Here is a 14,936-nt window from a genome sequence, read left to right on the forward strand (position 1 = left end):
TGCAGCAGCCCCCACAGGAACCCTGAACCCCCCCCCCCCCCCCCCCAGCAACTGGGGGCAGGAGGTGCAGCAGACCTCCGGTCCCCCTGACCCCCTCGACACAGGTTCAGGGGGCTGGAGATCTGGAGGAGTTTCCAGTCCCCCATAACACCCCCCCCCCCCCCCAGGATCCTTCCAATGTCCCTGGTGGCCCAGTGGGCTGCGGGTCAATCCCCCCCCTCCCCCACCTGGTGGTCTAGTGGCCCTTCCCCACCCACCTACCTTCAGTTGCAGGCCTGAGATGGCCTCCATCCTCTTCCATCGGTGCCACCTGGAAAATGGCAATGCCCAGTCCTGCCCAATGCATCCTGAGATGCGCTGGGTGGGGCTTCACAATGGCGTCGCTGATGGAAGAGGAAGGACACCTCCCTCCTCCAAATGAAGGTAGGTGGGTGGGGAAGGGCTGCCAGACACCAGGTTTGGGAGGGGGGTTGATCTGTGACCCACTAGGCCATCAGAAGGATGCTGGGGGAAGGGGTTAGGGGGAGCTGGAGACTCGCTGGATCTCCAGCCGCCCTGAGCCTGTATTGGGGGGGGGGGTTGGGGGGAACAGAGGTCCACCAGATCTCCAGCCCACATTTCACTTGGCTCGGGGCTGGGGTACTTAGGATCTAGTGGTCCCATGGACCTCCAGCCCCTGTGTTTGACAGGTCTGGGATTTTGACAGCCCAGACCTCTCAAACAAGTGTGGGATGCACTCAGGCACAATTCTCCTGCACTTCTACCCCATTATCTGAGAGAATTGCATGCTTAAATTTGCATACAATTCTCTCTGATCACAGGTGCGGTAAAGCCCCATGCTGTTCCAGCAATATTTTTAGAGTGCTGTTTGGAACAGCGCAGGGCTTTTGATCATCTGCCTATAAGTCGGACCTATGGTCCATCTAGCCCAGCATTCTGCTTCCAACAGTGGTTAATTCAGGTCGCAGATACATAGCAGAATCCCAAAGACTAGCAAGATTCCAGGCTACTAACCCCAGGGATATGTAGTGGCTTTCCCCATGTCTACCTTAATAGCAGTGTATGATATGCTAGCTGCTTTTACCATATCCTCCAGCAACAAGTTCCAGCGTTGAACTATTTAAGTGAAAACTGATCCTCCTCCAGTAGGATTTTTAAAGAGTATATATAATGGTCTACTTAAACCATTATCCTTAACAGTTCATCTTTATAAGCTACCACATAGGTATCTATTTATTTTACCAACTTATATGAAATAGTCAGTTGTGCAGTTTTAAAAATCAGGTGGTAACAGGGAGGATATAAACTAGAGAATGACACGGGGATAAATTTTGTCTCTGGACCCGTCCCGTCCCCATGGGTTCTATCTCTGTACCTGTCCCATCCCCACGGGTTCTGTCTCTGTCCCCATCGCATCCCTGCAGGCCCCGTCCCATCCCCGCAGGCTCTATATCCCGATCCTCACCCCATGGCCGTGGGCTCTGTTCTCATCTGCAGAAGACTCAAACACTTATGATTTTATATTTAAATCTTTTTAATAAAGTATAAAAAGGAACAATATGTTGTGCAACTGTCTATAAATTACAAATAGAAAGCAATAATAGCAATGAGTAACTATAATAAACCCTCCCACCCCCACCCTCTACCCTTCCAACCCCAACAATAGCTGACTTCTACTACCCCAAGGAATCTTATTCTACCCTGTTAAAATGTCCAGGAGTACAAAACAGAACCTGTCCTGTATGCCCTAGAGGGGAGAAATATGCCATGTGAAACACTGTTACGATTTTTTTAAATCTGTGGATGAATAAGAAGTCATCAACAATCTCGGGATTCAGTCTAGCTGTCCTGCCTTCCACAGTCCCTCCTGCAGTAGAAGATGTCTTCTTAGAAGATTTGCTGATAGCAGGATGTACAGGATCCTTCATGAAAAGTTTGCTAGCTGTAGCCAACATGTTTGCTTGTTTTTCCAAAAAATAAAAATATTGTCATCTGCATCAAACATAAATAATAGTCCAGTTGATTAACAGGCTTCAAAGTAGAAAGTGATACAGGGGAAAAACTTTGTCCCCACCCTGTCCCCACGGGTGCTGTCCCTGCAGGCTGTGTGTCCCCGTCCCTGCGGTTACCATAGGTCCCCGTGTCATTCTCTAATATAAACAATTAGCCAATCAAGTTGTAACATTCAGTATCTAAAGTCCTAGACAATGGGAGAAAGTGCCTGGGCAATCACCAGTTCCCCTCCAAGCCACCTTAAGAGACCCAGATCTTGAAAGCCTAGGCAGGAGGGCATAGCCCAGAGCAGGGAGAACAAACCTTCTTAGTATAAGACAGTCAAAGAGGCCCTGAGGGGCATTGAGGGAAGACTCCCATGCCCTGCCAATGGTGGCTGAAGATATTCTCTATTCCCTGCTACCCACAGCTGAAGGAAGCCTTCAAATCGGGCCAGCCATAGCTGAAGGACTGCCAAGAATAAGTTTCAGTACTGCAGCCTAAAAAAGGTATGGCAGGCCTTTATGGACATGGGGCAGAGATTGCTAGGCCCAACTGTGTCATCCATGTAAGAGACCAAGCTTTTCTGGTGGTTACACTGAAGGATTGCTTATATTAAAAAGAGACTTGCCTGCCTAAGAAAGAAGACAGGCTGATGTTATGCAGTGACTCCAACTGCATGAATAAAAGAATAATAAAGTCTTTTCTTCTGGGTTAAACTGTCTGCTGCCTGCATATAAGGGACCCATGCCACAGCCATAACCACACTACACAGCCAGGTTACAACAAAAACATACATAAAATTAACCAAAAAAATGTTAACCAAAATAAATAATCCACAATCCAAAATTCATTGAGAAGCCATCATTATAAAAGACAAATAATCCTCCTCATTTTTGCCACACTGAGTACATAGTAGGCTGCCTACTCATAATTTTTTTTTTTAGAAAAAGATATTGAATCTTTGATCCATCAACAACTAAAGGAATTTATTGATCAAAGTTTTTACATGAGAATCAGTATGGCTTTTATCAGTATCCACAACAGATCATTGGTTGATGGCGTTGAAGAGTCAAAATGTAGCTATAGCAGCAGTAGTTTTAGGTGTTTCTGCAGACTTCGACAGGGTTATACATAAGGGTTTCTTTATCTTATTTGACAAGCAGCAGTTAATCAGATGTGGAGTGGATCTATCTGGTTTCCAATTTTATTAGGGAGCAGTCAATACTGTCTACGACTTTGTCAAAGTAAAACTGACATCTTCAGCACATGGCAAATAAACCATTATATCACCTGCATGCATCTTAAAATACAAGCCCAACCTAAATAAAACATCTCAAAAAGGACATAAATTAAACAAACAGTTTACTTTCACAATGGTCAGGGAGTGGAGGAGTGGCCTAGTGGTTAGAGCACCGGTCTTGCAATCCAGAGGTGGCTGGTTCAAATCCCACTGCTGCTCCTTGTGATCTTGGGCAAGTCACTTAACCCTCCATTGCCTCAGGTACCTGAATATAACTCAGTTTGAGCTACTACTGAAAAAGGTGTGAACAAAATGTAAATAAATAAAATTAATGTTTTCAAGTTAATTATCAAAAAAGGCAAGTCTTGGTGGTGACACGACCGTTCTCTAATAATCCCAAGACAAGAGACATCATGAAACAGGAAGTACATTATTTAGTATACTGCTAGCTAAGTTATCCTTAAAATCATACACTTAGCAGCTTATGAAGAATGTAATTTTTAGGTTAAGGATTTAAGACAAATCCATGTGTTTCTTTCAGTGGAAGACTTCTGTACAGCTCTGTTCCAGTAGGTTCTTTAGACAATTTATTATTGTAATGCTTTGTCAGTCTAACAATTTTGGTAACAAGAGCTCTAGAGTTAGTACAATACTGCTCCTTTGACTGGGGGAATTTCAACAACAGGACATTAAACATAGTAATATAGTAGATGACGACAGCTAAAGATCTATACAGTCCATTCAGTCTGCCCAACAAGACAAACTCATTACATAAGGCATGATATGATAATCCATATGCACACCCGATCTTGATTCACCCCTGCCATTTTCAAGGCATAGACTGTAGAAGTTTGACCGGCACTTTCCTTGTTCTAAAACTTCTGACGTTCTCGGTGAAGCCCTTGAAAAGATCTACTCCAGCCCATCCAAATCTATTCAGCCATGATGAGGGCAGAGACCACAGAAGTCTACCCAGCACTGGCTTTGTTCTCCAACTTCAGAAGCTGAATCTGTCCAGTCACAATCACGGTACAGACCGTAGAAGTCTGCCCAGTACTGGCTTTGCTTCCCAATTACTGGTGTTGCCACCTAATCTCCACTGTTTCCTTGGATCCATTCCTTCTGAACAGGATTCCTTCATGTTTATCCCATGCATTTTTTAATTCCGTTACTGTTTTCATCTCCACCACCTCCTGTGGAAGGGCATTCCAGGTATCTACCACCCTCATGGTGAAAAAATACTTCCCAACATTATTCCTCAGTCCTCTTTAACCTCATTTCATTTCCTCTAGTTCTACCACCTTCCCATCTCTGGCAAAAAGTTGTTTGTGGATTAATACCTTTCAAATACTTGAATGTCTGTATCATATCACCTCCCTTTCTCTTTTCCTCCAGGGTGTACATATTCATGTCATCAAGTCTCTCCTCGTATGACTTGCAAGACGAAGCTGATACCATTTTGTCACTTTTGTTTGAACCACTTCAAGTCTTTTACATCCTTAGCAAAATATGACCTCCAAAACTGAACCCAATACTCCAAGTGGGTCTCACCAATGACTTGAACAGGGGCATCAACAACTCCTTTCTTCTGCTGGTTATACCCCTCTCTATGCAGCCTAGCATTCTTCTGGTCGCAGCCACTGCGTTGTCACATTGTTTCATCATCTTGAGATTCTCAGACACCATCACCCCAAGGTATAGAATGTTTTGTACTTGTTTGGGATCTTGCCAGGTATTTGTGACCTGGATTGGCCACTGTTGGAAACAGGATGCTGAGCTTGATGGACCTTTGGTCTTTCCCAGTATGGCAATACTTATGTACTTCTGAGGGACAATATCAAAGGTTTTGATAAAATCTAAGCAGATAACATCTAGCACGTCCTTTATCCAGTTCTTTAGTCACCCAGCCAAAGAATTGATCTAATTTGTTTGGCAGGATTCCATTGGTAAAGCCATGTTGCCTCAGATCCTGTAACTTATTGGCTTCAGCAGCAACTCCATTATTTTTCCTAACACCGACGTAAGGCTTACCAGCATGTAGTTTCCCACTTCTTCCCTGTCTTCACTTTTATGAAGAGGGATTATATCAGCTAGTCTCCAATTTCACAGAATCTCTCCCATCTCTAAAGATCATAAGAGCATAAGAACAGCCATACTGGATCAGACCAATAGTCCATCCAGGTCATGAGTACCTGGCAGAAACACAATTAGCAGCACCATTCCACGAGACCAATCCCAGGGCATACAGTGGCTTCCCCCATGTCCATCTCAATAACCGACTATGGACCTTTCCTCAAGGAACTTGTACAAACCTTTTTTAAAGCCAGATACACAACCGCCATTACCACATCTTCCAGCAACGAGTTCCAGAGCTCAACTATTCTTTGAGTGCAAAAATATTTCCTCCTATTTAACAGCATTCCCATGCAATTTCCTTGAGTGTCCCCTGGTCTTTGTACTTTTTGAATGACAGAAAAACCGATTCACCTCCACCCGTTCCACTTAGGATTTTGTAAGGACACATCAAATGTGGGTATACACATAAAGTACTGCATTGTGTTTATCTTGTTGGGCAGAAATGGATGGACCATACAGGTCTTTATCTGCCATCATTATGTTACTATATTCATACCCCCCCCCCCCCCCCCTCAGTTGTATCTTTTCCAAGCTGAAGAGCTCTAATCTCTTTAGCATTTCCTCATTGGGAGCAATTCCATCCCCACTATCATTTTGGTCGCTCTTCGTTGAACCTTTTCTAGTTCCACTATATCTTTTTTGAGATATGGCAACCAGAATTGAACACAATATTCAAGGTGAGATCGCATCATTGAGCGTTACAGAGACATAATATTTTTGGTCTTATTTTGCATCCCTCTTCTAATAATTCCTAGCATCTTGTTCGTTGTTTTTGGCTGCCGCTGCACACTGGGCAGAAGATTTCAGCGTACTGTCTACAATTACACCTAGGTCTTTTTCTTGAGTACTGACTCCTAAAGTGGACCCTATCTCAGACAGCCTGAAAATTCTCGGTGTTACAATCGACCGTAATCTCACACTAGAGAACCAAATGAAATCTACAACAAAGAAAATGTTCCACTCAATGTGGAAACTCAAACGCATGAAACCATTCTTCCCGAGGGAAACATTTCGCAACTTGATACAATCAATGGTACTAAGCCATGTAGAATACTGCAACGGAATTTATGCGGGATGCAATGAACAAATTGTAAAGAAACCTCAGACCGCTCAAAACACGGCAGCCAGGCTTATATTTGGAAAAATGCAATTCGAAAGCGCCAAACCCCTCCGAGAAAAACTGCACTGGCTCCCAATCAAAGAGCGTATTGCTTTCAAAATCTGCACCCTGGTTCATAAAATTATCTACGGCGAAGCCCCGTGATACATGACAGACCTCATAGACCTACCAACCAGAAACACAACAGGATCAACACGAACATACCTAAAGCTCCACTACCCAAGCTGCAAAGGACTCAAATACAAATCAACCTTTGCATCTAGCTTTTCCTACATAAGCACACAACTATGAAACGATTTACCAAAAGCCGTGAAAACAACTTACGATCACCTAAACTTCCGGAAATCATTAAAAACCTGTTCAAAAAGGCATACCCTACCGACCCAACTAAACACAACGAAACCAAAGCTCGTAATGGACATATAACAACTCTTTCTCTCTACAATTCCCTAATGTGTCAGTACACACGAACCTTATTCTACCACAACATTATTGTACTTGTTCATATTGGAATTGGCGAACGCCTTTACGGTACTATGTAAGCCGCATTGAGCCTGCAAATAGGTGGGAAAATGTGGGATACAAATGTAACAAATAAAAAAAATAATAATTTTGGATTATTCTTCCTAATGTGCATCACTTTGCATTTGTCTATATTAAATTTCATCTGCCAGTTGGAAGCCCAGTCTTCCAGTTTCATAAGGTCTTCCTGCAATTCTTCACAATCCACATGTTTTGACAACTTTGAAAAGCTTTGTGTCATCCGCAAATTTAATCACCTCACTCATTCCAATTTCCATATCATTTATACATTTATAAATATGCTAAATAGCACCGGTCCCAGTACAGATCCCTGTGGCACTCAACTATATACCCTCCTACATTGATAAAAATGTCTATTTAATCCTACCCTCTGTTTTTGTCCAATAACCAATTTCTAATCCACAACAGAACACTGCCTCCTATACCATGACTAATTTTCTCAGGAGTCTCTCATGAAGAACCTTGTCAAAACCTTTTTGAAAATCTAGATACATCAACTGGCTCACCTTTACCAACATGTTTATTCATGCCTTAAAAGGAATGAAGCAAATTGGTAAGGCAAGACCTCCCACGGCTGAATCCATGCTCTGTCCCATTAAACCATGTTTGTCTACGTGTTCTGTAAATAAATCTGTTTAAATAAATCCTTAAGAGGTCCCACCAGGATTTCTCTGAGCTCCCTCAGTATCCTGGCATGTATCCCATCTGGTCTCATAGTTTTGTCCACTTTCAGATTTTCAAGCTGTTTATAAAATGCTTTCTTCTGTAAACAGCACAATATCCACTCCATTCCCAGATATACCCTCAGCAGTCAACCGCAGTCCTTCTTCGGGATTTTCTTCTGTGAACACCGAAGAGAAGTACTTGTTTAGCATGTTCACTTTATCCTCATCACTCTCCACATAGCCATTCTCAGCAGCTTTCAGTCTTACAATTCCATTCTTATATTTTCTTCTTTCCCCAATATCTGAAAAAGGTCTTGTCACCTCTCTTTACATATTTAGCCATTTTTTCTTCCACCTGTACTTTTGATAGCACTATTTCTCTCATCAGCATTGATTTCTCTGCACTGACCGCAAACACCTGCATGATTTAAATTTAGGATCTTTGTATTAAAGCATATCACTTTCTCTAGTACTGCCAAGAGAAGGGCACTGTGTTACCCCATGCTTTAAGTTCTCAAACGCAAGGACTATTGGAGGTTCCATCAATGTGTTTTACAAGAAAAGTTATAACGAAAAACTGCGCCTGTTCTGTTATGGGCCCACAATCATGCAATTTCCAGACAGGTATGGAGGAGTAGCCTAGTGGTTAGTGAAGTGGGTTGCAGACTTGGGGAACCAGGTTTGATTCATGCTGCTGCCTAATGGTCGGCAGTGGGTTGAGATCCTGGGGAACTGGGTTCAATTCCCTCTGCAGCTCTTTGTGAACCTGGGTGAGTTACTTCACCCTCCATTGCCTAAGGTAGAATACATATTTATTTTTATTCAGCACTTGATAGATAAGTGGCTCTATATAATATATATAATATAATAACCATATAGTTTACAATTTCTATTACAGGTACTTTACACTGTCCCTAATGGGCTCACAATCCAAGGTATACATTGTACCTGGGGCAATGAAGGGCTAAGTGACTTGTCCAGGGTCCCCAGGTCCGCAACCTTCTGCACTAACCATTAGGCCACTATATACTGCTACTTAGACTGTGAGTTCATTAGGCACAATACTAATACTTGTATAGAAAATTGTACTTATTAACTGCTGTATGCCTATATGAAGCCCTCAGCAGTATATCAAATGCACTAAATAAATAGAAATAAAGAACTAAGGTGTATCTGAAAGATTTTTATTAAAAAAAAATCAAAAACATTTTTATTTAAAGATGCCTGACTTGTACCTTCTAGCTACTTTAGTCACACATGTTACTTAACATGGAAGTGAGAAAAAGAGCCAGTCTAACAGAGAGAAGGAAAAGCTAAGCTCAGACAGTATGTTAAAGAAAATTTAAACTAGAAGTGATAATCTACCACTCCAATTCAAAAATGGAAGTAAGCCCACATTTTCATAAGTTCGTCAGGTCAGTTTGCTCACCTCAATAATGGCAGTCTCAATCGCTACAGAGAAAATAGATCATATACACCAGGAGTGACTAACCTCGGTCCTTGAGGGCTGCAACCCAGTCAGGTTCTCGGGATTTCCCCAATGATCATGTATGAGATCTATTTACATAGAATGGAAAAAGTGCATACAAATAGATCTCATGCATATCTATATTCAAGTGGTGTATTGTATGAGGTGCCCATGTCAGAAATATTATATAGGACAAACTAAAAGAAAAATCCAGTTTAGAATAGCCCAACATCTCAGTAACATCTCTGGAAAAATAAAATCGATACACCAATGGTACAACATCAGACAACTCTGGGACACACGCTCGATGATTTCAAATTTGTTATCCTACAACACGTGGTTTTGCATATAGGAGGTGATGTGAGTGGAGGAGTGGCCTAGTGGTTAGGGTGATGGACTTTGGTCCTGGGGAACTGAGGAACTGAGTTCGATTCCCACTTCAGGCACAGGCAGCTCCTTGTGACTCTGGGCAAGTCACTTAACCCTCCATTGCCCCATGTAAGCCGCATTGAGCCTGCCATGAGTGGGAAAGCGCAGGATATAAATGTAACAAAAATAAATGTCTCCAAAATTTTGATTCAAAAAGAACAGTGGATCATGGATTATTGGCATATGGTACAGCCGAGAGGCCTCAATAAAGAAGTAGATTGGACATTGATCATGTGACTTTTCTAAATTTAAAAAAAAAAAAAGTTTGGCGTACTGGTTTTTTCAGGTGCCATCTTGGGTGGGACCTTCCTCTTTAAGGAGCCTGATCAGAATGTTAGCTTGGGAGTTTCTTCAAAACTTTGTTTTTTTTTTATTTAAAAAAAGAAATTAATCATGATATTTTTATGGTTTTTATAGAGGTACCCCCTGATGAAGCTTTTTTGGAAAAGTGAAACCTGTATCCAAGTTGGGGTGACATAAGAAAATTTGATATAGTATACACCAGATCTATCAACGCAGATTTATCCTGAAGGCAAAATGGAACAATGAGATAAGTGGCTCTATATAATATAGACAAGAGAAGCAGATATTGCTTTTTGATTGTTATCTCATTGACTTTGATGATTGTTGCCTTAAAACAATTAGGAAGTATGATAATAGAAAAAAGGTGACTATTTATGTGATTTTTCACTCGAGTCACATTGATTTCTGAGCACCGTTACTGCACATATTTTTTTATTATGTTTTCCTGGGAATTTCATTTATATGCATATTCATTGAGGAAATCCTGAAAACCTGACTGGGCTGCCTACCCCTGATATACACATATATTCACTGCAGGAAGAACTCTGCTTAAAATCCTAGTTTAAAAGGTTTCCCATTATCCTGAAGGGCCATCAACAGGTCAAAAGTTTCTAGGATAAGCTTAACACATTAGTTTGCACATATTGTCTTATTAATTGCTAATTAATCTCGTAAGAGAAATACCCTGAAAACCAGACTCATTTTTGGCCCTTCACAACTGCAGTTTGACAACTCTGCATTATTCTGTGTGACCATAAAGAACATTATTTGTGTGAGATATTTATGTTTCATGTTGGCATGGTAATTCTTTCCTCCAGTCAGCAAAAGTCGTTCTTTAGTATGCTTCAACGGCAGAAGTTATGTAGAGCCTGCCTGGGAGCTGGGAGGCAGATGGAGCTTCTTTTTTCTGTCAGGGAGAGCTCCTTATTAGGTCTTCCTGGTACAGACTCTGTTGTTGGCTGAGAATGTAGCAGGGTTTTTACCAGAGAAGAGGCCTAGGGCATGGTTTAGCACTAATGCTGCCTTCCAGCAGGAACAGGTCAGTCATCTGAACAATGGAGGATGACAGCAAAAACAACAGCGAAACAAGGTGCTTTAGCTCAATGTAGAGGACTGCCCGTACACTGTAAAGTCACTTAAAGAATTTAAAGCTAGCATCAATGTTTAGTGGATGGTTTCCGCTGAAAAGGGATAAAACTAGTGCAAGCCCTTTTCAAATACCTGCTAGACTACCTTCATGTTGAAATACGCATACCTAGTGCTGAGCCAACTCGACTAGCCCTACAGAAAGAGGAAGATTATTTTGGAATCCCATGCCCTTACACCCTTATTGACCATTTGCCAATATAATGGAGACTCTCTCTTTTAATGTCAAATATAGAACTTAAGGTCTTGCCTTTTGTGTTTTTGGTTTTCTTTTTAAGTATTTTTTGAATTTGGCATACCACACCTCTGAAATGCCCTCAGCACTGAATAGTAAATCACCTTGGTCTGGTTTACATTTGTATCCAGACATCTGTAAAACTGGCATGTACCAGCAAGAAGTCCAAAGTTCCTTCTTACTCTATAGACTTGAATCATATACCCTCTCTTCCTGAATGCTTGGCAAAGTCAGAGTAAAAAAACAACAACAACAAAAACTACAGACAAAGTTCAGAGAGAGAGGAATCCTTTTGACAGGCACACACCATTACTTTATTACCATTTAGACTTTTAATGTAACCAATCAAGAGATAGCTCTGAGATTCTAAAAAAGGCATAATGGATGATACTTTAAAGACTGACACAAATAAAGAACCTCTTTACTCTCATATTTATTTACACTAATTTTAAGTGCCTCCTGTCTCCTTGAAGCAATTTATAACATACATTAAAAATAGTCTACAATATAATCACAACAAAAATAACACAAATTATAAAATATGTTCCTAAGCTCACACCACTTCCTTTCCCTTATAACTTGTTTCCCCAACAATGCTTTAACCCTTTTCTGGAAATGCAAATAATTAATTTCCATCATTTGATTCTTGAGATAAGGTGTGAAGACTAAAGATACAGATGGTGGAGGATAGGTGAAGAAAAACAGCAAATGAAGTACAGCATGTAGTCTGATTTATTAATAAAATGATACTTGGCATAGCCAGATTCTGGCCTTCACCTGTATTAGGGTTACTGGGGAATTATACAAAACATTTAGAGGCTCATTTTCAAATCATACAGATTTACAAAGTCTATATGCTTTGAAAATGAGCACATTAGTCTAACACTTCACTGAACAAAAGAAAACTCTTCATAAATAACAAAATAAATTTATAAAGTTATCAACACATATAAAAGTGATTTAAAAAATTATAGCCATACCGTGAGAATAAAATTAAGGGCTTAACTGGAAACATACATGCACATAATTAATGTAATAGGACTTATAAACTCCATTAATTTTTTAAGAAGCAATGCTAATGGATCCACATTCCTGGAATCCACAATATGCATATTGCAACAGGGGTCCTCCGCCAGCAATTAGGGTCTACACACTTGTAAGGTCCATGCAGTAATCAACAAACTTGGGATTTCCATGCTCCACCAAGAAAAATATTCCTTTTCCCTTCAGGATGGGTCTGCACCCTGGGATGGTCCAAAAAGCAAATGTCTGCCATATTCCAGTGACCGTTTCTAGGGACCTTGCTCTAGGCCGCTCTCACACTCAGAGTGAACACACAAGTTTAAATCTGGACATCAGCATCACCACTGTATGTTTTCAGATAAGTCTGCACAAAGTCAATAAGGTAAACTCCAAACATATTCCTCCCATAACACCTCAAATTCAGCAATTTCAACTGTCCATCATGTGCAAATGAGGTTCCAGAAAATCCAGTACCTTCTTTCAGTCTCTTGCTTGGTTATGGTACCTCTGACAGCTCCTCTCCCTTGGGATAGTGCCTAATACATAAGAAACGAATCAATACTAGGTATCCTCTAATCTCTGGTAGTAATCAAAGCTGACAAACTGCTGTAACCAGGATATAATAAACCTATGAATAATTTATTGTTTCTTTTTTAATTTTTTAAGAGCACCCTCAGATATTCCCACTATAAAAAGCACAGTCAATTTTCTGTTGCTTAGTGGTGCAGTACTTCTTTCATCAGGTTACTCATTTTTTCGTGGTGAATCACCGAATAAGTCCTAACATACTGGTGTAATTCTTCAATTAATATAATAACAACAATGTCCAACCAGCCTTATGTGCAATTCAAAAAAGTGCAACCTGCCCCAATGTTCGTCAATACCAATGATATCTTAAGGCAGTTAATGTCAAAATATTTAATGAACACTTATCTGAGTCATGCTGTGTCCGCATTATTTTTATGTTGTGTCCGCATTATCTCCTTGTGTCTGAAAATGAATGAATCTCCAACTCTTTGCCTTCCCCTGAACTTGCCCGACGCCACGGGTTTCAGCATTCTTTCTTCAGGGAATGGGATTAAGGCGGCCTCCTGTTCGTAATGTTCTCAAGACACCAGCTGCAGAGTTCTTTAAATGTTCCGCCCCCAAGGTTTTAAAGGCACCTATTTCAATGGCTACGCCCCGGAAAATCCTACAGTGACATCACTACAAAATCAAAAAATTTGTTAAGTCTTTATTGAAAAGCTGTTAATACCAGTACTCCGAATCTAAAAACCACAATTCACTTAAAAAAGGAATTAATATCTCAGGAGTCTATATTATGGTATTCCACTCTATATTCTCGTTGAGACCTGTTGGATTGATGGCATTTGATTTGAATATCCACTATTGTTCCTGTCGGGCCAATCGTGTGGCCCGAGCGGTTCCTATGGGGAAATCTGTAATATGATCTGCAATGAACCATCTTTAATCAATGAATTTGTGATTAAACTGCAAACAGTGAGCTACCATCAATCCAACAGGTCTCAACGAGAATATAGAGTGGAATACCATAATATAGACTCCTGAGATATTAATTCCTTTTTTAAGTGAATTGTGGTTTTTAGATTGAGTACTGGTATGAACAGCTTTTCAATAAAGACTTAAAGTTTTTTGATTTTGTAGTGATGTCACTGTAGTATTTTCCGGGGCGTAGCCACTGAATAGGTGCCTTTAAAACCTTGGGGGCGGAACATTTAAAGAACTCTGCAGCTGGTGTCTTGAGAACATTACGAACAGGAGGTCGCCTTAACCCCTAGTCCCTGAAAAAAGAATACTGAAACCCGTGGCATCGGGCGAGTTCAGGGGAAGGCGAAGAGTTGGAGATTCATTTATTTTCAGACACAAGGAGATAATGCGGACACAGCATAAAAATAATGCGGACATAGCATGACTCAGATAAGTGTGCATTAAATATTTTGACATTAACTGCCTTAAGATATCATTGGTATTGACATGAGTAACCCGATGAAAGAATTGCTACACCACTAAGCAACAGAAAATTGACTGTGCTTTTTATAGTGGGCATATCTGAGGGTGCTCTTAAAAAATTAAAAAAGAATAAAATTATTATTCATAGGTTTATTATATCCTGGTTAGAGCAGTTTGTCAGCTTTAATACATAAGAAAACCATCTCCCACCCATAGCAGCCAACCAGAAAGTTGTAAGTAGATCGTCCAAGGTATATTTGAATCCCCTTTTCTCTCTCACATTTCCATACTTTGTGGGTTCCACCCAATTGGCTGCATCAGTGCAGTCCATAAACCCCACTTCAGATATTTAATCCTTCCCTTGTATCTCAGGCCCTCCACTTTCATAGGGGTAGGTTCTTCAAGCTAAACTTCCACAGGGCTCTTCCCTTTGCTAACTCCTCTCCTATGAAGCTTCCTATGCACGTGTGACCTCTCCTCCCTTCCCCTCCTATTCCAGACCAGGAATTTTCTATTTTCTGGTATACCCTATGTTCCCAGCACAATAATTTCCCTGGATAGAGGGACTGAGTTCAGGCTCAAAGACTGAGGCTTGTGCATCCTTCTGATTATGACAACGTACGTGCCTGTCTATATCTATACAAAGCCTTTAGCTTATGCAA

At 40.8% G+C, this 14,936-nt stretch overlaps 1 protein-coding gene and 1 long non-coding RNA gene across 8 annotated transcripts in view; both read right to left on the minus strand.

Moving 5' to 3' along the window:
* PICALM (phosphatidylinositol binding clathrin assembly protein) overlaps positions 1–14,936 on the minus strand; it is a 224,713-nt gene that overhangs the window by 121,506 nt on the left and 88,271 nt on the right. The window lies entirely within an intron of this gene.
* Positions 278–14,318, minus strand: LOC115468430. Its single transcript, XR_003941866.1, has 3 exons — positions 14,308–14,318; positions 12,646–12,647; positions 278–367 (listed from the first exon to the last, which is right to left on the minus strand). It is a non-coding gene; the product is annotated as an uncharacterized LOC115468430 (long non-coding RNA).

The sequence above is a fragment of the Microcaecilia unicolor genome, chromosome 4 (assembly GCF_901765095.1).
Source record: "Microcaecilia unicolor chromosome 4, aMicUni1.1, whole genome shotgun sequence".
NCBI classification, from domain to species: Eukaryota; Metazoa; Chordata; class Amphibia; order Gymnophiona; family Siphonopidae; genus Microcaecilia; species Microcaecilia unicolor.